Below are 21656 nucleotides of genomic sequence, written 5' to 3'. Positions count from 1 at the left end.
TGGGGAAAGAGATGAGACGAGGGGCGATTCAAGGGTTGGCGGCGAATTAGGGATTTGAGCAATCTGGGCACGGAAGGGGACGGTCGAGAAGAGAGATTTTGCAGGGCTGGAATTGGGGCCGCCAGATATTTCAATCCGAAACGTGGAAGCGCGAACTTATATTGCCGTCATCCTTTTTTTGGGGGGGAGGGGGGTGGGTGGCTGGGTGCTACGCGTCCGTCCAACACACGCGACCACCCCGACAGGACTATGCTTCGGTTCCTTAAGGCACCTGCCTTTGTGTCCATGACATATGGGCCCAACAGGTGGTTGGCCCACATGTTAGTGACCCAAAGGCAGTTGCCTTTAAGGCACCAAAGCAGCGTCCACCCCGACACGACCCTGGTTTGCCTGGTGCACCTACATTTGAGAATGCAAACGAATTTTCTTTCATTTGCAAACGAATCTGTATGTATTACCATGCCCGTGTTTTCCTTGCAATAATTAGTCATTCGAAACGAGATACTCCATCCATTCACTTTTGTAAGTCGTTTCAGACAACTTAAAATGAACTATTTTGCACATTGTCTGAAATGTCTTCAAGGTCTTATAAAAGTGAACAGAGGGAGTGCTATAAATTAATTAAAGAGGAGTTATTTGAAAAAAATCGAAACGGTACCCATGCTAACGTGGATTAGAGTGTGTGTCACATAATTAGTTATTTGAATTAGAGTGTGTGTCACGTAGTTAGTTATTTGAATTAGAGTGTGTGTCACGTAGCGATCTCCAATTCTAACGTGGATTTCGCATTTCACTATATCCACGCTACTTTTTTTAATACAAATTCATATGTATATGATGAACACCATGGTAGTGAGAAAACTTTTGGATGGATTCAAACATATGACCTACAAAATAGCACAACAAACTGAGTCAATGTCAACTTTTCGAAACTTAGTATGGCACGAATTCAAAATAATTACCCGTATGCCTGGTCCTTGGTTCAAATCTTACAATGTACACCGAATTGAAACATCGATATTAAGTCTCGTACTATGTACATTCAAATGTTGTTTTTAGCCCCCCCCCCCCCGCACAAACGCTACATACTTACTGTATCGGTCAATCTTCCTCTCCTAACCACCTTAGGAAGCTATCGATTTCCAACACACGTTCATTCTTTCTCTCCATGTTTCGATCTCTAAGTCTCTCAACTACACAACCCCTTTTTCCACTATGTTACCAAATGTATTTACCTCACACACCCGCCATTGCACCCCATGCCAAGCTCTCTCCCCCCCCTCTCCCTCTCACCCTCTCGCGCTAAATACATGCATTGCCTATCTAGCCCCCCAACCTCTCGTGCATGCGCACGCACGCACGTTGTATATCTAGGTCACTCCCTCGAGACTGTCTCACTCTTTCTTCCGCACGGCGGGCCACACTCGCTCAATCTCGCGCTCTTTATCTGAGTCTCGTTTAACCTCGTTTTCTTTCACACACAAATGATATATCTCCCTGTTCGGGCCTCGATCGACACACTCTATACTCTCTCATGCAGATTGTCTATCTAGGCCAGTCCATCCAAGCCGCCACCACTCTTTTGACCTCATGGTGGGCCACGCTCACTCAATCTCTCTCTCTCTCTCTGTATGTCTCGATTGACCTCGCTCTTTCTTGGACAAAAACGATATATCACCATGTTTGAGCCCAATTCGACCTATTCACATTGTATACTCTCTCACGCACATCATCTATCTAGGTCACTCTCTCCAACCCGTCTCACTCTTTCGATCGCACGGCGACCCTATGTGATCGGTTGACCTTGCTTCCTCCCATGCACAAAATATATCTACACGTATGTGACTGGATCATCTCTCAAGCTCTATCTTACAGCCCTCACCCTTGCCAAAAAGCTCAATCGGACAATATCTCTCTAGAGCATATATATTTGTTCAATGAATGTCGGACCACACTCACTTTGTCTCTCCATCTATATGTCTCTCGATTGACCTCGCTTTCTCACACCGTATCTTCCACGCGTTGAAGCTACTACCTCTCCATCCCTCGCAAAGCCGGAGCTATTTACATTGCGAGGGGCACTCCAACCTTGGATTAATTTGTGTAGGCATTTATTCCGGTTGGTTTAGATTATATTTTCGTAGCATTCGGCCCACAACTACTCCAATCACCGTAGCGGGTAATTAAGCTACGAGTAGCACCTAATATGAGCACTGGGGAGCCATTGGATCGAAGATGCAGTAGCACACACGAGGCCTGAATGTTTTATTTGTAAAAAAACTTTGGAGAGTTTGGAAATTGCGCATAATTACAAAGACTACTCCCAAGCCATTGGATCTCACTTCCAACGGTGTAAAAACTCGTACCACCATAGTATCTAAGCTGCGGGGTGGATGTGATATTCTATGCCGCTGTCATTTTTGTTCGTAAACTTGCAAAAAACGTGTAACTCGTGCCGTTACTTGTCTAACCGCGCAAAGTATTTGTTCAAAAAAACCATCCTACACTGAAATATCGGAACAACACACGGGGGTCCCACTTGTCATTAATCAAATTTGGACCTAAAACTAACAAATCCGAAAGACGAGATTCGAACTGTCAACCTGGACTACAAAGCGTAAGTCGATAGCCTGAAAAAACGAATGGTTGTTGGCTTTGTCCCATAACTTGATTTTATACAGTACTTGCGTTGAGTAGAGTAGAGGGAGTGTCTCGTCAACACATGCATGACCGTTATCTCACTTACTGGTGGGTCCCAGGTCTGCGATCTCAATCTCTCTTCTGTCCATCGTCTAACCTTTGCACGCGCACACACGAAGAGCGGCGCTAGCTTGCCGTGGTGTTATTACAACTAAAAAAACTTGGAAAATAGAAGAATCTCCTAGAACAAGAGACATTGTGGCTGGTCGAGACGGAGCTAACCACATCTATCCTCTGTGCCACGTTTGCGGGATGAAGTTGTGTGGCTAGTGGGGTGTTTTCAACCGACTGGCTGGGTCCCGAGGTTGAACCATAGGTACTACGTCTGATACAGTATATTTTTACACGCACATTTTTCCTCCGTGCTGAGACGTGGCACACCCTACCGCGCGGTTTTGGGGTCCTCCCGGGTGGTGCACGCATATATTCTTGCTGACATGGGACGCCCTACCGCACGTTTTCTGGGTCCTCCTTGGTCGTAGCACCCAAGCAAGTAAATGAGTCGTCAAATCATGAAAGACCACCTTTCCCGCCGAGTACATCAGCGAAGCACAGTGGCTAGCTAGTTGGGCTAGTTCGACCGATTAGTTAGGCCGCCGCCACATTTGTTTTTTCACCCCTTTTTTTATCTACTTGCCAGCAAGTAAATTTATATCTCCACCGCGGTGTTGCTCTGGTGTGTGGGTGCGGCATGATTTTTAATTTTTTGATTGACGGGAGTAGGCACGACAGGATTTTTAATTTTTTGATTGACGGGAGCAGGCGCGGCAGCAATTAGTCACGATGACTCCGCCTGTACCCACTGCTCCCTGATGTGAGAAGTCGTCGACTGGTGTTTTACCGTGGTGAAAACAAAAAGATTCCCCGCTCCCTCCGCCTTCCCGTAGATTGCATTGCCTTTCAGCCGTTTTGCCCCCTTTGCTTCCTCTCCCCATTGCTTCTACCTGGTGCCATGGCGGCGCAGCAGATCACGGAGTCCGAGTTGAGGCTCCTGACACAGGAGCTCCATGCCAAGGATACGGAGCTCAGGGCCAAGGACGTGGAGCTCCGTGAGCTCAAGGGGGAGAGGAGTGCCATGCTCCTCCGTTATGTGCGGGAGTTCACGGAGCTTCTAGAGCGGCAGGCATCCACCACAAAGATGCTCGAGGCGTCGGCGGCGTTGCTGCAGAAAGCGGGAGATACGATAGGCCGTCAGGGGAGCCGGCTGGAGCGCGAGCGGGCCGATCGTGACGAGGTCCAGGATTGCCTCAGCCACATGGTGAACCAATTTGCCACGCACGTGTTGCAGATGCGCGATGCCTACCGTCGTGCCAGCGCAACGATGCCGGCCGTCAGGCTAAACCCGTTCGACCACCCGGTCGACTTCAACGAGCTGCGGCTTCCTGACCTGGTATCCTTCTTCACCTATATCTCCGAGGAGCTGAGCCGTCTCCGCGTGATGGTGGGGGCTGAGCTGGACAAGGAGGGGTTGCGGGCTGCCGTCGCCGTTGCCGGGCGAATCCTTTCAGGGCTCCGTCACCGGAATCCATTCATGCCATTGGACGCTGTCTTTGACGAGCGGGCTCCCATCGACCGGGAGCGGGCTCTGCAGGCGGTTGCACCCTGCATCACCAACGTCGTGTGCCTCGAGAAGTAGAGGGACTTCGGTGGTGTTTAGGCGCCCTCTGCATGGGCATGTCCATGTCTCGGCGCAACATGACCGTTGGATCAAACTCAGACGGTGTAGGTCAGTCACTGTAGCACAAAGCGTGTGGGTGTGTTTGGTTGCATTCTCATCTCAATATAGTTGTTTCCTCTTCGTGTATTTTTGTCAACCTACTAGTGTGGACTCATGCACCCTTCATGCACTCTGCCAAACACCCAAAAGTGGATCGAGAAGGGAACTTTTGCTCCCATCCCGTGCACCCTTCATACACCCTGCCTAACACTATTCGTGCTTCATATGGTTCATGTTTCATGGAGTACTGTAGCACCGTACTCTCCATGCGCTGTGGACCTAGTTCTGTTAACATTGATCTCACCGTTCATTCTCGACCGGACAGTCGAAAAAGTGGTACTATGTTACATATAGGAGTAGTTGACATGCGCACAACATCATTTGTTATCGTCATATCTTACTACACTAGCAACAAGATTGTGTAGTATTGACGTATGAACCACTGCACATGCCTAGTAGTAGGAGCACTGTGTGTGTGTTCAAGTGGTTGCCGTGTTTCGCACACCTCCGTCGTAGGAGTGGAAACGCTTGCTGTAATCATTTTTTCTTCTGAAAAACAATGGACACGCTCTACCGTGCGGATCCTCCTCCAGCCATACACTAAATTACTCACTTTCGCCGACGTGTGGGACAGCCAGCATCGGGGTCCACCAGTCATGCACTAAATTACTCCGTAGTAGAGTGACCATAGACTACCCCGATCGAAGCGCCGCAGTAATGCCCAATGAGCCGTCAAATCACAAAACCCCCTCCTTTCCAGCAGTAAGTTGGACGGACGAAGCAACCATCATTTCACTCTTCTCTCCCAGCTTCCTCTCTACCCAACCCTCGCTTCTGCCTCATCTTGTTCCTCATTTCTTCAAGAAAACCCCGACCTGCTTCTGCCATTGTTCTTCTCTCCCAAAGAAGGAAAGGTGAGCGCATCAATGGTGTTGATTCTAGCCAAGGCCCAGTCTTGCAACCCTGAGACTGATCCTATAACTCCCTCTCTTTTCTTCTTTTGGGTTTGTGATTATGGTTTCTTTTCTTTTATTTCTATGTGACAGTTTCTTGATGGATGCTGGAGCACCGGCCAAAGTGATGTCTATGGCTCCGGCCAAAACCGTCGAGGCTCATGGTACGAAGAAGCGCAAGCACCCCGCCGAGACTACCGCAGACAAGCTCAAAGCCATCGCCCTGTCCAAGCCCCCCTCTCCGGGATCCCTCATTAAGCAAGTCCAGGTAATATCTCTTCTTGACGATCTTTTTCTCGATCTTGATCGTGTTTTTTCATCTAACACGCAGTACTAGTACTAGTAGTACAACTTTCTGGGTGATCTTGCATGTGATTTTTGTGTGCCAAATGACGGTTCTAAATTCCTCTTTTGACCAAAACATGCGAGAGGTTGACACTGATTTCTTATAGATTACTTTCAACTACTCCCTCTGTCCCAAATTTCTTGTCTTAGATTTGTCTAGATATGGATGTATCTAATACTAAAATGTGACTTGATACATCCGTATCTAGACAAATCTAAGACAAGAATTTTGGGACGGAGGGAGTACTTTATGAACATCAATGCTACCTTTTAAGAGGGTATATTTGCCTCAGTAACTTGTGTTATGGATATTGCATGTAATCCCTCTGCTCTCATGCCTTTGAAGAAATGTTCTAGTGTCTTTGTTCACTCATTTCTGTGCGTATATGTAGTCATATATGGAGTATAATATCGAAAATCATCATATATTTCTGAACGGAGGTAGTAATAAAATATGGTTTCTGTTTGAATTAGAACCAGGTCGGCGGTGGAGATGAAATTCTCAAAGTCATGCCGTGTGAACTGGAAGACCTGATGATGAGTTCTACTGCTGAACTATCCAGCTGCTGTGTCCTTGTCGCCACGTGACCTGAACTAGTGTTTTCCTGTAGCATTGTTGTCAGGCGTGTTCTCGTGGCTGTACTTGACCACAACAATTTCCTGGTTGTGCCTTCGATTACGAAGGGTGTGGTTCTTGTAAAGCTTCCCAACAAATCTGATGCGGCCTGTCTTCATCATCATGTTTATGAGTGGAAAGACCACTCTGTTAGGTTCTCCAAGGTTGACAAGATGGTGATGGTGCATGTAGACATCTCACACGAAGTCCATGGCCTAGTCAGTTATGCGGGGTTCATCCCGTAGGTCGGTGGCAAAAAATAGTCTGCAGAGTTTAGTTAGTGCAACTTTGCTTGTCTGTGGTAAGTACTATTGTTCAGTACTTGATTTGTGTTTGTGAACCCTGTATTGTTTATTAGTCCTGCCGCTTTTGGTGTGTGGTCAGTCCTGAGAACGGTCCATGTTAATGTCTGTCCACTTAATTCAGTCTGTATATTTTGAAGTATCCATATCATATTTTTTCTGAGGACAGTCTATTAATTATGGTTACACTCCAATATCTGTATGCATTGCAGGGTTTATCGCACCCACCAGGATTTCCAGCCCCATGGATGTTCGGTCCATATGATTTGTCACGACCTTTGGACTGTCCTGCTTGTGGGAGTAGGCGGGGCCCCTACATGCCACGCGTAGTTGGACGATCAATCTTCTGTTTAGTTCTTCAACATAGTGATTTCCTGGTAAGGATTCGCTCGTGTCACATCAAGTAAATCTTATTGATTTACTGTCTAAATCTTATTGATTTAATGTCATGTTTTCTTTCTTTTCCTGCAATTTTACTATGCAGGTTTTGCCATGTGACATTCATCACATAATAAACTGTTTGGTTTGCTCTACGATGGCTATTTTTGCAGGTTTCACTTCTTATGTCATGTCAGTAACGAAGGCACCGTCCATCACTTATATTACTGGAAAAAAATGGATCAGTCTGTTGTCTGGGTACAAGTTGAATCCCTATGATGAACTGCAGTTTGGTTTAACAAAAACGCCACAATTAGTCCTTCTCGCATTTAAAAGAAATGAAGAAAAAGACTGGATCACGGTCATGGATCCTAGTCAAGTTAGAAAGCTGATCATAGCAGACCAGACATGATCGCCGCTGTCTCGCACAGATCGAGCACCGACAGTTGCTCTAGCACTGACAGCGGCAGCAGCTCAGAGGATTGGGCACCGACCGCGTCAGCGGGTCAGTCTGATCTACCGGAGGATCGGGCATCGACACTGGCACCTGCTCTGACACCGGCACCATTTCTACAAGGAGCACCATCTCCGGCAGCAGCAGCGGCTTCGGCACCTGCACCAACACTTGCACTTGCATCTGCTCCGGCCCGTGCAGTTGCACCGGCAACAGACTGGGCTGCAGTTCGCACTTCATATACCAAAGTCCTTACAAAAACCGACATGTCCACCTTCTTGGTAAGCATTGGCCGCCCAAGTGCTTTGTTCTTTTTTCTTTCCATGTTGTTTCACATGATTCACTGTGTTGATCTAACTGTTTGGGTATGTCTTCTTGTTTGCAAACAGAGAATTTCTAGAGCAACGAGGGAGTCGTTCAACAATCCGGGCGACCGTGGCCAAGTTTCTCTTACCATGCGCAGCCTTGGTGTGAATGAACCTGCTCAATATACCGTCAGTACAAAGGATGGTCGCATGATGATTGATGCTAAAGGATGGTCAAGGTTCAAATCTAAATCATATCTTGCGGTAGGGGGTGATGTCAAAATTGAACTTTCTTGGCAAGGAGAGCTGGTCCAAATCAACTTTGAAATTCTTCAGTAGCAGCACGCAACTGCCAAACTGATCTATCCTCCGAGAGATTTTGATGTAATAATCTGGCATGGTGAAACAAGTGTCCTGTGTGTATAAGTAGTACGACAGTATTATTTATCACATGGTATATCGTTGATAGAATTGCAACTCTGATTGCTGGTTAGGAACTGTCGTTCGATTTCATTCCAATAGCTGCCTTGCTTTATTCAATTTTGTGTATTCGCCTTGCGACAACATCTAAAACCAGCACCGTACCGATCACTTGCAATATGAAAAGCGTTGAGGTAGAGCACATGGGCCCCCAAACATGAAGGGTCGGCCTGCGGCCCAAAGTCCAGAACCGTGAGCCTATCTGAGTATTATATTCGCAGCTGAACCCCCATAAAAAAAGCTAAACCCCCATAATGCCCGTGCGTTGCAGAGGGAGTATATTTCTCAGCAACGCGAGCCTGTGATATAAAAGATTTGTATATTTCTTTATAGAGGGAGTATCTCTCTGTCAAAAAATATATTTATGTGTAACTAGTTACTCCTGTCTTTCTACTTCCTTTCGCTGATATGTGGGGCAACCGGCAATGGGGTCCACGTGCCATATGCACAAATTAGAGTGCACAACTTCACGGTAGACACACCCCGGTCGTAGCGCCGCAGTAACGCCCAATGAGCCGTCAAATCACAACCTCGTTTCCAGCTTTAGCAGTAAGCTGGACGGACGAAGCAGCAATATTTCACTGGGCCTGAATCCCCTTCTCCCTCGTCTGCTTGTTCAAAGAAAACCCTCTCTCGGCAATTGCATAGGGTTTTCTCATGGAGAACCAGGTACGAATTCTTCATCCATCCCCGATAAACCCAAGTCGCTTGGTCACAGGTAATCCTAGGATGGCAGCCGCCGCCATTGATGCATTTTTCTTCCTACTGAATCTAGTGTGTTTCATTTGCAGTGCCCAAAGTGCGAGTACCCTACAGGTTTCTGCGCCCTCGGCGAGACGCCACACTTGTTCCTTCTCATCCTAACACAGCATTTTGAAACGCGCACAGTATGTTCCTAGAATCCTCTTTTCTATCCGGGATGGTGGGGGTTTTTTGAACATGCTGTATTCTCATATTATTTTTCCAACAGTGTATTATTTGCTCTGCCAGAACACATGTACTCAAGATACTCGGCCTTGCCATAATTTAATACACTAGTTTAATGGTCACGGTGAAAACAAGCCATGGATATAAGTTCCGAGTTGGTTTCATGAACCAAGAAGATCGCTGATTTTTTTATGGCCGAACTTGGATAAACTTTCTCAAGTGTTACGGACTGAAAGTTGGCGCACGAACGTTCATGGAAATAGCAGAACCTGGTCTCATCTTCACTGCGATCTTCCACCCCGACGTCGTTCCAATTGTTCATCCATGTTAGTTTTGTATCTGGTTCTTGCTTGTTGCCTCGATTACTTCTTAATCCACCTATTTTGTCTAACTAATCACAATTTAACTTTAGAAGTAGCAACGAATCTCTCACGGAGATGCTACTTCTAACTAATATTTTCTTATAATTGGTGGCACATGTAGGCTTTTTCAGAGTTAAGCAGTCTGCTCGTTTGTTACTCTGTAATAACTCGGCTGTTACTAATGGCACTGAAGTTGACTGGATCGACATCCACAAGTTCGTACACTTTATTGATCGTCTTGAGGTCCTTGTGGGGCGTTTCAATGGTGGAAGGCCACGTGGGATATGTGTGCCACTGCTGCACTCGTTGAACAGGTCCAACTGTGTCGAGAAACTTATGGTACGAGCTGTTTTCTATTATATATGTTGTTCATAAACTATTGCTTATACACAGTTTTACAGCTGTGATCTTCTTGAAACAAGAACTGCCGAGTTCTATTGTTCCTATACAGATGCCTGACCATGGTCGGGTCAGACTTGCGCTTGGTCACAACATGATGTTTATGTCTACCTACTCAATTCCCCTTGGAGGTGAAAAGATACTTATTCATGGTTGGTCTCAAATAATGAAGGCCCGTCCATCTTGGAGAATAGGATAGAAGATTATGTTCATGCTTTTCCATGGCTCTAAAGAAAATATCCTGTTTATTGACCACGTTGCGAGATGAAGCCGCTTTCAGAAGGTTGTGGATGCGCGGGGTGGCGCCTGGGCCTTATCCTGGGGCTTAGCGGCCTCACCCTTGGTTAACTGTAGGAAAATTAGCACTGTTCGAGGTGTGCTTTGTATGGTTGAACTTGTATAAGTACTCATACTGCTTTTAGCTTTGGTTGTTAAGTGCCCCTGCTGGTTTTAGTTAAGGTTGTTAAGTACCCCTGCTGCTTTTACAGTCTGTCGTGTTTCTTCAGTCCTGTCTTCCTCCAGCCGCCAAAACCAAACCAGCACCGGCGGGGCCGCCTACTTCCGCCTCCCACGGCTGGCTGCGCCTCAGCGCACGCATCGCCGCCCCACCGTCTCCTAAATCGTTAACGCCGACGTCCTCCGCGCGCTTTGGTGCGCTCGCCGTGGCGCCACCCTCTCGTGTTGTCAACATGGTCAACAAACAACATGAATCGGCAGAAGTATGTGGAGAGGATGACAGTAGGGGGCCACCATGTCAGCGTATGGAAAAATAAAATGCTTCCTCCTAGTGTTTTCTAGACATCTGGGCCCCACGACATTGTGAGCGTATATAGTCAATAGACAAGAGAACAGCACAAGATCGGCTGACACCTGGGACGTAGCTACTCGAGCAGTATTTTTTTTGTTTGGTATTGTTGAGACGGAGCAGGGTTTGAACTGGGTTGTGGCCCGTCTAGCCCAGGCTTATATTTTATGTTCACCATGTGACCAGCCCAGCTATTTTTTCTTTGTGAAAATGAACCCAGTTTATTTTTTCTGAAGAATACCCAATTCAGGCCTACTTATTTTTCTACGCCCTGATGGGCTGCAACTCTTTCAAGACGCCTGCAAATCTTGAAAGTAATATGAAATGGGTTGTAAATATAAAAACAGATGACAAATTGGCAATTACTTTATAATTTCTGAATTTTATTACATTTTCAGATTCCTATTTCACTGGGGGCATTAACCTAATTTAAATATATCTTCAAAGTACTTTAAATCTGGCTGGACATTTCGGTATTAAAAATAGTTTGGAACCCACAAAAATATGCGAAATTGGCCCTGGCCAACCAAAAAAAACGACTGCAATAAATTGCATAAGAAGTTGCCATGAGCTATATATAAATTATAAAAAAAAAGAGGGAGTGGTCTGACTTGTGGGCCTGTTTAGTTGATGCGTATGCAAGATTTTTTTAGTTATTATATACGCCAACAAACGATTCTAGAAGATGTAACCGTTGGATGTCAATCCAACGGCCGTCGTGTTTCTTCAATCTCTGATCTTCTTGCTCCAGCCGCCAAAGCAGCGCCGACGGGACCGCCTACTCCCGCCTCCCGTGGCCGGCTGTGCTGCCGCGCAGGCCTCAGCGCCCCCTACTACTCCCACCGCTGGCTAGGGCATCCCTCTACTCACCCACACCCCCTGTTATTCTGCGGCGACGGCAGCCTCACACCGCAGCCGAACCGGTGAACGCTCGTACTCCTCTCCGCGTGGGCATCCACTGCCGCGTCTTCCCCGGCTCCGCGTCGTCCCCTTCATATGCCTCGCCGTCGTCCACCGCCGTGGTGCTCTCGGTGCGGTGTGGTCAGTGTGGTCAACGAACGACTTCCATCGGAAGAGTACTATACGTGGAGAGGCTGACAGCTGGGTCCACGGCAGCCGCAAGGAAGTGCCTCCTTATTACGCGGAAAATAATTATTCCTCCACCAGACAACGGGGACCCATCGGACGGGCCACCAGTATTTTGCGAAAAAAATCGTTTCCCCCTGACTGCTGGGACCCACCGGATGGGCCACCGTATTTCATGAAAAAAACGTTCCCCCCGCTGTCAGCTCGGACCCACCGGAAGTGCCTCCTTATTACGCACAAAAAAATGAATACTCCCCCGGCTAGCTGGGACCCACCTTGGTGGGAGGCTCACTTGTGGGCCTACTAAGTTGACGGGGATGAAGGGCTTTGTCAACTTAGTCAATATGAACGATTCTAGCTCCAGTGACCGTACAATGTCCATCCAACGGCCGTAGTGCTTCTTCAACCTCTGGTCTTCTTGCTCCAGCTGCCCAAAGCAGCGCCGGTCGTGCCGCATGCTCCTGCCTCCCGTGGCCGGCTGTGCTACCGCGGAGGCCTCACCGCCCCCTACTATTCCCACCGCTGGCCAGGCCCTGCGGCGACGGCAGCCTCACACCGCAGCTGAACCAGTGAACCCTCATACTCCTCTCCGCGCGGGCTTCCACTGCCGCGTCTTCCCCGGCTCTGCGTCATCCCCTTCCTAGGCCTCGCCGTCGTCCACCGCCGTGGTGCTCTTGGCGCGGCGTGGTCAATGTGGTCAACGACCGACTTCCATCGGAAGAGTACTGTGCGTGGAGACGCTGACAGCTGTGTCCATGGCCGCAGCAAGGAAGTGCCTCCTTATTACGCGCAAAATAATTATTCCTCCACCTGAAAGCGGGGACCCACCGGATGGGCCACCGTATTTCAAAAAAAAAAACATTTGCCCCTGACTGCTGGGACCCACCAGCTACATCTTCGCACGCAAGGAAGTGCCTGACAGTCGGGACCCACTGGTCGAAGCGTACGTAGCTTTGTCATTCTGGTCGCGAACGTGTACGTACATACTGGTCGATGTAGAGGCGCGCACGTGTCGTAGTAGAGGCGCGCACGTAGCATTTACATGTACGTACAGCGGCCAGGGTGCAAGAAAGAAAATACAGCCACGTATGTGTACATACGGGCGGGGTCTCGAACGCCTACTCGCGCATACGTACGGCCAGGGCTCGTGTACATGGCTGGGTCGGAACGGAGAAACAGCGTCGTCGTTGTGTTCATGGGGAGGCAACGGAATGAGTCATGTTCATGGGGAGGCAACGGAATGCTTCGTGTTCATGGGGAGGCAACGGAATGCGTCGTGTTCATCGGGAGGGCTTGGACGGAACAGGCGATGGAAACGAGGCCTGGCGTACCGCAGAACTGAGGAAACAGCCTTGTGTTTGACCGGCCACATTCAAAACGGGATCCTGTTCATCGGGAGGGGTCTGGCGTACCGCAAAACGGAGGAAACGGACCTCCTACAGTCGAAACGGGGGTCCTGTTGATCGGGAGGGGTGTGGCGTACCGCAAAATGGACAAAACGGACTTGTGTTGGAGCGCTACGGTCGAAACAGGGGTCCTATTCATCGGGAGGGGTGTGGCGTACCGCAAAACAGGACTCCACGGGATACTGTTCATCTCCACCGTCGACCCCCTCCAGCCTCCATGAGCTACTATTCATCCACTATCGACCTCCTCCAGCCTCTACCTGCGACTGTTCATCCACGGGCTCCTGTTCATCCAGCCTCCACCGCGCGCTACTCCACCGGCTACTGTTCAACTAGCCCTCTCCACAGGCTCCTGCTCAACCACCCTCCACGGGCTACTGTTCATCCCGCCCTCCACCCTCTACTGTTCATCCTGCCCTCCACGGGGTGGTCCTGTTCATCCAGCCCTCCACGCGGTCCTGTTCATCCAGCCCCAACCGGCTCGATCGATCGAGGTCCTGTTCATCCACCCCCATCGGGAACTATTCATCCAACCCCCCCCCCCCCCGCAACACTCACTATTCATCCAGAGGCAGCATCGATCGGCTTCAGTTAGCAGCAGTAGCGAAGGAATCGCTCGATCGGGTTCAGTTAATAGCCATCGATCGATCGATCGGGTTCAGTAAGGCGTAGCCTGCAGTGCAATCGCTCGGGTTCAGTTAGAGCCCAATGCCTCGCTCGGGTTCAGTTAGAGCCAACGCCTCGCACACACGCGCGTACGTGTACGAGAGAAGCGCGCATCGCTCGGCCCCGACCTCCCACTGTAACCAGGAACTCCCCGAAATTTTCCTCGCCCTCGCTTCTACCACGGTTTTTTCCGTCATGGACGGCCCAAAGAATGTCATGCAGCTATGTCTCCAGCCCGCCTAGGACGAAAAGCCCATTTTCTGTCATGATTTTTTGTCGTAGAAGTAGGAGCCCACCACGTCTATGATGATACCGGGTTTTGTCACGGTTATCGTCATAGAAGTGTCATATGTATGACAGAAAAAAATTCGTTCGGCCCAAAATGTCACGGATGTGTCTTTTTTTGTGTAGTGTAATGAGTTGTGTTAGATGATAAATCTTTTTCCTTTCCAGTGGTTGCCAAAGCAGTTTACTCAAGATTACCTCTCAAACTACATGATTGGTGGGCATGCAAAGGTTAAAGTGTTTCTACCAGAACATGATGATTATCTAGATGTTTTCATCAAGACTGTGAAGGATGGGTGGTCGGCCATCACAAGGGGTTGGACTAGAGTCGTGCGTGCCTTCTGCATGGAGGAGGGCACAATATGGGCATTCCGCTTCACCTTGTTCAGCAACCAGAATATATTTCGCCTCTTTCTTTACCGTCCTTAATAGTACAAGTATACAACTGTGGTTCATCATCTTTATTTGGTTCTTGTGTAATTCTTGAACATATGTACCTATGAATCGAATAATGCATTGGTTGTTTGAACCTGATGGATATGAACAAAGTTGTAGCATACATTCAAATTCAAATCCAAATCCGGTACAATTTGGAAAAGCAGCAAATAAATTACGGTGAAATTACTCTCTCCAGTTTGTTACGGCACACACGGTTGGTAAAACACAAACGTTTGTGATATGCACCATAATCGGAGACGGTTCACACAGAGGAAACGTATGCAAGCATGCACACAGTTGTCGTTTGCAAAGCGTGTGCGATGTCATACAATATCACAAACGGTGCAGGCAAACTAAACGTTTGTGTTAGTTGCCTTATCGTATATGATTCACAACCATGAACTGTTTCTGATGAAGTATGCATCATAAACATTGCACCACAGAATAGCGTGTCGATAGTTGTCGTGTACGATGATGTTACGACGGTCCGACGTTACGTAATCTTGTCCGACACTCGTACGACGATTAGCTAATCTTCTTAACGGTGAACCGTTTGTGATGGGCCGCGCATCATAAACGTAGCACCACAGAATACCAACTGTGATGGCAATGCGAGCAGAAACGAGTAGGAGTACTATAGGGGCCCTATCCCCGACGGTTTCTGGGTCATGTGGGAAGGACCCCTATCGCCCACACTCACTTGGCGACGGCTCCAAATGTCGTCGCGGAAAGGGGTTTTAAACCGTTTGTTTAGGACCGATGCACACCAGTGAGGGTCTCGATTGGTTTTTCGTGGCTACAGAGGCTCGCGGCGGCGGAACTCCTGATCTAGGTTTCTTTTCGGGGGTTTATGTATTTATAGGAATTTTTGGCGTCCGTCTCACGTCAGTGGGGGTCTCCGAGTCATCCACAAGGCAGGGGGCGCACCCAGGGGGTAGGGCGCGCCCTCCACCCTCGTGCATGGCTCGGGACTCTTCTGTCCCAACCATTTTACTCCGAGGGCTTTTGGTCCATAAAAAATCATCAAAAATTGGCACGTCAATTGGACTCCGTTTGGTATTCCTTTTTTGTAAAACTCAAAAACAAGGAAAAAACAGAAAACTGGCACTAGGCTCTAGGTTAATAGGTTAGTCCAAAAAATCAAATAAAATAGCATATAAATGCATATAAAACAGCCAAGATGGATAATATAATAGCATGGAACAATCAAAAATTATAGATACGTTGGAGACGTATCAACTGATAGGTGAGAAACCTGTTGCCGAAGCAGATGCAGACATTATGAACGTTTTGCAAGATCGATATGATGACTACTTGATAGTTTAGTGCGCCATGCTTTACGGCTTAGAACCGGGACTTAAAAAACGTTTTTTACGCCATAGAGCATATGAGATGTTCCAAGAGCTGAATATTGGTATTTCAAATTCATGCCCATGTCAAGAGGTATGAGACCTCTGACAAGTACTTTGCCTACAAGATGGAGGAGAATAGCTCCACCAGTGAGCATGTACTCAGAATGTCTGGGTACTACAGTCACTTGAATCAAGTGGGAGTTAATCTTCCAAACAAGATAGTGATTTATAGAGTTCTCTAGTCATTATCACCAAGTTACTCGAACTTCTTGATGAACTATAATATGCAAGGGATGACAAAAAAAATTCCCAAGCTCTTCGCGATGCTGAAATCGGCGAAGGTCGAAATCAAGAAAAAGCATCAAGTGTTGATGGTTAACAAGACCACTAGTTTCAAGAAAAAGGGCGAGGGAAAGAAAGGGAACTTCAAGAAGAATGGCAATCAAGTTGCCACTCCCGTGAAGAAGCCCAAAGCTGGAGCCAAGCCTGAAACTAAGTGCTTCTACTGCAAAGGAAATGGTCACTGGAAGTGGAACTACCCCAAATACATTGCGGATAAGAATGATGCCAAAGTGAACAAAGGTATATTTGATATACATGTTATTGATGTGTATTTTACTAGTTTTTGTAGTAACCCCTAGGTATTTGATACCGGTTCAGTTGCTAAGATTAGTAACTCAAAACTGGAGTTGTAGAGACCAGTTAAAAGCGAGGTGACGATGTGTGTTGGAAATGATTCCAAGGTTGATATGATCACCATCGCACACTCCCTCTACCTTCGGGATTAGTGTTGAACCTAAATAAATGTTATTTGGTGTTCGCCTTGAGCATGAATATGATTAGATCATGTTTATTGCAATACGGTTATTCATTTATGTTAGAGAATAATTGTTATTCTATTTACATCAATAAAACATTCTATGGTCTTACACCCAATGTGAATGGTTTATTGAATCTCGATCGTAGTAATACACATATTCATAATATTGATGCCAATATATGCAAAGTTGATAATGATAGTGCAACATACTTGTGGCACTTCCGTTTAGGTCATATTGGTGTAAAGCGCATGAAGAAACTCCATGCAGATGGACTTTTGGAATCACTTGATTATGAATCATTTGATACTTGAGGTCCATGCCTCATGGGCAAGATGACTAAAACTCCGTTCTCTAGAACAATGGAGCGAGCCAATGACTTATTGGAAATAATGCATACCAATGTATGCGGTCCGATGAGTGTTGAGGCATGCGGTGGGTATCGTTATTTTCTGACCTTCACAGATAATTTGAGCAGATATGGGTATATCTACTTAATGAAACAAAAGTCTGAAACATTTGAAAAGTTCAAAGAATTTCAGAGTGAAGTGGAGAATCATCGTAACAAGAAAATAAAGTTTCTACGATCTAATGGCGGAGGTGAATATTTGAGTTACGAGTTTGGCCTTCATTTAAAACAATATGGAATGGTTTCACAACTCACGCCACCTGGAACACCACAACGTAATGGTGTGTCCAAACATCGTTATTGTACTTTATTAGATATGGTATGATCTATGATGTCTCTTACCGATTTACCACTATCATTTTGGGGTTATGCATTAGAGACAGCTGCATTCACATTAAATAGGGCACCGTCTAAATCCGTTGGGATGACACCGTATGAACTGTGGTTTGGCAAGAAACCTAAGCTGTCGTTTCTTAAAAGTTTGGGGTTGCAACACTTATGTCAAAAGGCTTCAGCCTGATAAGCTCGAACCCAAATCGGAGAAGTGCGTCTTCATAGGATACCCTAAGGAAACAATTTGGTACACCTTCTACCATAGATCCGAAGGCAAGATCTTTGTTGCCAAGAATGGAACTTTTCTAGAGAAGGAGTTTCTCTTGAAAGAAGTGAGTGCGAGGAAAATAGAACTTGATGAGGTAATTGTACCTTCTCTCAATTTGGAAAGTAGCACATCAAAGAAATCCGTTCTCGTGATGCCTACACCAACTAGAGAGGAAGCTAATGATGATGATCATGAAACTTCAGATCAAGTTACTATTGGACCTCGTAGGTCGAATAGAGTATGTTCCGCACCAGAGTGGTACGGTAATCCTATCTTGGAAGTCATGTTACTAGACCATGGCGAACCTACAAACTATGAAGAAGCTATGATGAGCCCAGATTCCGATAAATGGTTTGAGACCATGAAATCCGAGATAGGATCCATGTATGAGAACAAAGTGTGGACTTTGGTGGACTTTCCCGATAATCGGCAAGCCATTGAGAATAAATGGATCTTCAAGAAGAAGACTGACGCTGATGGTAATGTCACCGTCTATAAAGCTCGACTTGTCGCGAAAGGTTTTCGACAAATTCAAGGGGTTGACTATGATCAGACCTTCTCACCCGTAGTGATGCTTAAGTCAGTCCAAATCATGTTAGCAATTGCCGCATTTTATGATTATGAAATTTGGCAAATGGACATCAAAACTGCATTCCTTAATGGATTTCTTAAAGAAGAGTTGTATATGATGCAACCAGAAGTTTTTGTTGATCCTAATGGTGCTAACAAAGTGTGCAAGCTCCAGCGATCCATCTATGGACTGGTGCAAGCATCTCGGAGTTGGAATATATGCTTTGATGAGGTGATCAAAGCATGTGGTTTTATACAGACTTACGGTGAAGCCTGTATTTACAAGAAAGTGGGTGGGAGCTCTATAGCATTTTTGATATTATATTTGGATGACATATTGTTGATTGGAAATGATATAGAATTTCTGGATGGCATAAAAGGATACTTGAATAATAGTTTTTCAATGAAATACCTCGGTAAAGCTTCTTATATATTGGGCATCAAGATCTATAGAGATAGATCAAGAAGCTTGATAGGACTTTCACAAAGCACATACCTTGATAAAGTTTTGAATAAGTTCAAAATGGATTAGTCAAAGAAAGGGTTCTTGCGTGTGTCACAAGGTGTGAACTTGAGTATGTCTCAAAACCCGACCAGGGCAGAATATAGAGAGAATGAAAGTCATTCCCTATGCCTCAGTCATACGTTCTATAAAGTATGCCATGATGTGTACCAGACCTGTTGTGTGCCTTGCCATGAGTTTGGCAAGGGGGTACAATAGTGATACATGAGTAGATCACTAGACAACGGTCAAAATTATCCCTGGGTACCTAAAGAGGACTAAGGAAATGTTTCTCGGTTATGGTGGTGGTAAACAGTTCATCGTAAAGAGTTACGTTGATGCAAGCTTTGACACTGATCTGGATGACTCTAAGTCACGATCTAGATACATATTGAAAGTGGGAGCAATTAGCTAGAGTAGCTCCATGCAGAGCATTGTAGACATAAAAATTTGCAAAATACATACAGATCTGAATATGACAGACCAGTTGACTAAACCTCTCTCACAAACAAAACATGATCACACCTTAGTACTGTTTGGGTGTTAATCACATGTTAATGTGAACTAGAATATTGACTCTAGTAAACTCTTTGGGTGTTGGTCGCATGGCGATGTGAACTATGGGTGCTAAATCACATGGTGATGTGAACTAGATTATTGACTCTAGTGCAAGTGGGAGACTGAAGTAAATATGCCCTAGAGGCAATAATACAGTTGTTATTCTATATTTCCTTATTCATGATATAGGTTTATTATTCATGCTAGAATTGTATTGATCGGAAACCTTATTACATGTGTGAATACATAAACAAACACCATGTCCCTAGTGAGCCTCTACTAGACTAGCTCGTTGATCAAAGATGGTTAAGGTTTCCTAACCATGGACATGAGTTGTCATTTGATAATGGGATCACATCATTAGGATAATGATGTGATGGACAAGAACCATCCGTTAGCTTAGCATAATGATTGTTCAGTTTTATTGCTATTGCTTTCTGGATGTCAAATACATATTCCTTCGACTATGAGATTATGCAACTCCCGGATACCGGAGGAATGCCTTGTGTGCTATCAAACGTCACAACGTAATTGGGTGATTATAAATATGCTCTACAGGTATATCCGAAGGTGTTTGTTGAGTTGGCATAGGTTGAGATTAGGATTTGTCACTCCGAGTATCGGAGAGGTATCTCTGGGCCCTCTCGGTAATACACATCATAAGCTTGCAAGAAAACGGCTAAGGAGTTGGTCATAGGGTGATGTATTACAGAACGAGTAAAGAGACTTGCCGATAATGAGATTGAACTAGGTATGAAGATACCGACGATCGAATCTCGGGCAAGTAACATACCGATGGACAAAGGGAATTGTGTATGTTGTCATAACGGTTCGACCGATAAAGATCTTCGTAGAATATGTAGGAGCTAATATGGGCATCCAGGTTCCCCTATTGGTTATTGACCGAAGAGGTGTCTCGGTCATGTCAACATAGTTCTCGAACTCGTAGGGTCTGCACGCTTAACGTTCGATGACGATATTGTATTATATGAGTTATGTGATTTGGTGACTGAATGTTGTTCGGAGTCCCGGATGAGATCACGGACATGACGAGGAGTCTCGAAATGGTCAAGAGGTAAAGATTGATATATAGGACGATAGTATTCGGACACCGGACGTGTTCCGGAGGGTACCGGGTACATATCGGGTCACCGGAAGGGGTTTCGGGCACCCCCGGCAAAAGATATGGGCCTAATGGGCCAAGAGGGGAACGCACCAGCTACAAGGGGCTGGTGCGCCCCCAATATGGTCTGAACCAGAGGATAAGGAAAGATGGGAAGGGAGAAGGTAAGGGGGAATTCGGCTCCTCCTTCCTTCCCTCCTCCCTCCTCTTTCCTTCCCTCTCCGGTAACTAAGGAAGGGGGGCGTCGGCCTAGGAGGAACCCAAGTAGGATTTGGTCCTACTCGGGGCGCCTCCTGGCCTCTCCCCTCTCCCTCCCACCTATATATATGTTGGGGGGCGCCCCCTAGCACACCCCTGACAACTGTTAGCCGTGTGCGGCGCCCCCCTCCACCGTTTACTCCCACAGTCATATCTTCGTAGTGCTTAGGCGAAGCCCTACGAGGATCACTTCACCATCACCATCACCATGCCATCGTGCTGATGGAACTCATCTACTACCTCGACAACTTGCTGGATCAAGAAGGCTAGGGACGTCACCGAGCTGAATGTGTGCAAAACGCGGAGGTGTCGTGCGTCCGGTACTTGATCGGTTGAAGCGCGAAGAAGTTCAACTACATCAACCACATTGAGAAACGCTTCCTCTTATAGTCTACGAGGGTACGTAGACACACTCTTCCCCTCGTTGCTATGCATTTCCATGGAGAGATCATTGCGTGTGCGTAGAATTTTTTTTGTTTTGCATGCAACGTTTCCAAACAGGCATGTATTCTGTATATAGTCATACGTGCTTTCGATAAGAACTTGCATGACATCTTTTGTCCTACCCTCCCGTGGCAGCAGAGTCCATAAGGAAACTAAGGGATATTAAGGCCTCCTTTTAGTAGAGAACCGGAACAAAGCATTAACACACTGTGAATACATGAACTCCACAAACTACGGTAATCACCGGAAAGAATCCCAATTATTGTCACCTTGGGGGATGCGGATCATAACACATAATAGGTGCGTATAAGTTGCAAGATAGGATCAAGAACACAAATATATTCATGAAAACATAAAAGGTTCAGATCTGAAATCATGGCACTCGGTCCCTAGTGAC

The sequence above is a fragment of the Triticum urartu genome, chromosome 7A, assembly GCF_056163025.1.
Source record: "Triticum urartu cultivar PI428250 chromosome 7A, HENAU_Tu73, whole genome shotgun sequence".
Taxonomy (NCBI): Eukaryota; Viridiplantae; Streptophyta; class Magnoliopsida; order Poales; family Poaceae; genus Triticum; species Triticum urartu.
The sequence above is the reverse complement of the archived record's forward strand: the minus strand, read 5'-3'. Positions refer to the sequence as shown.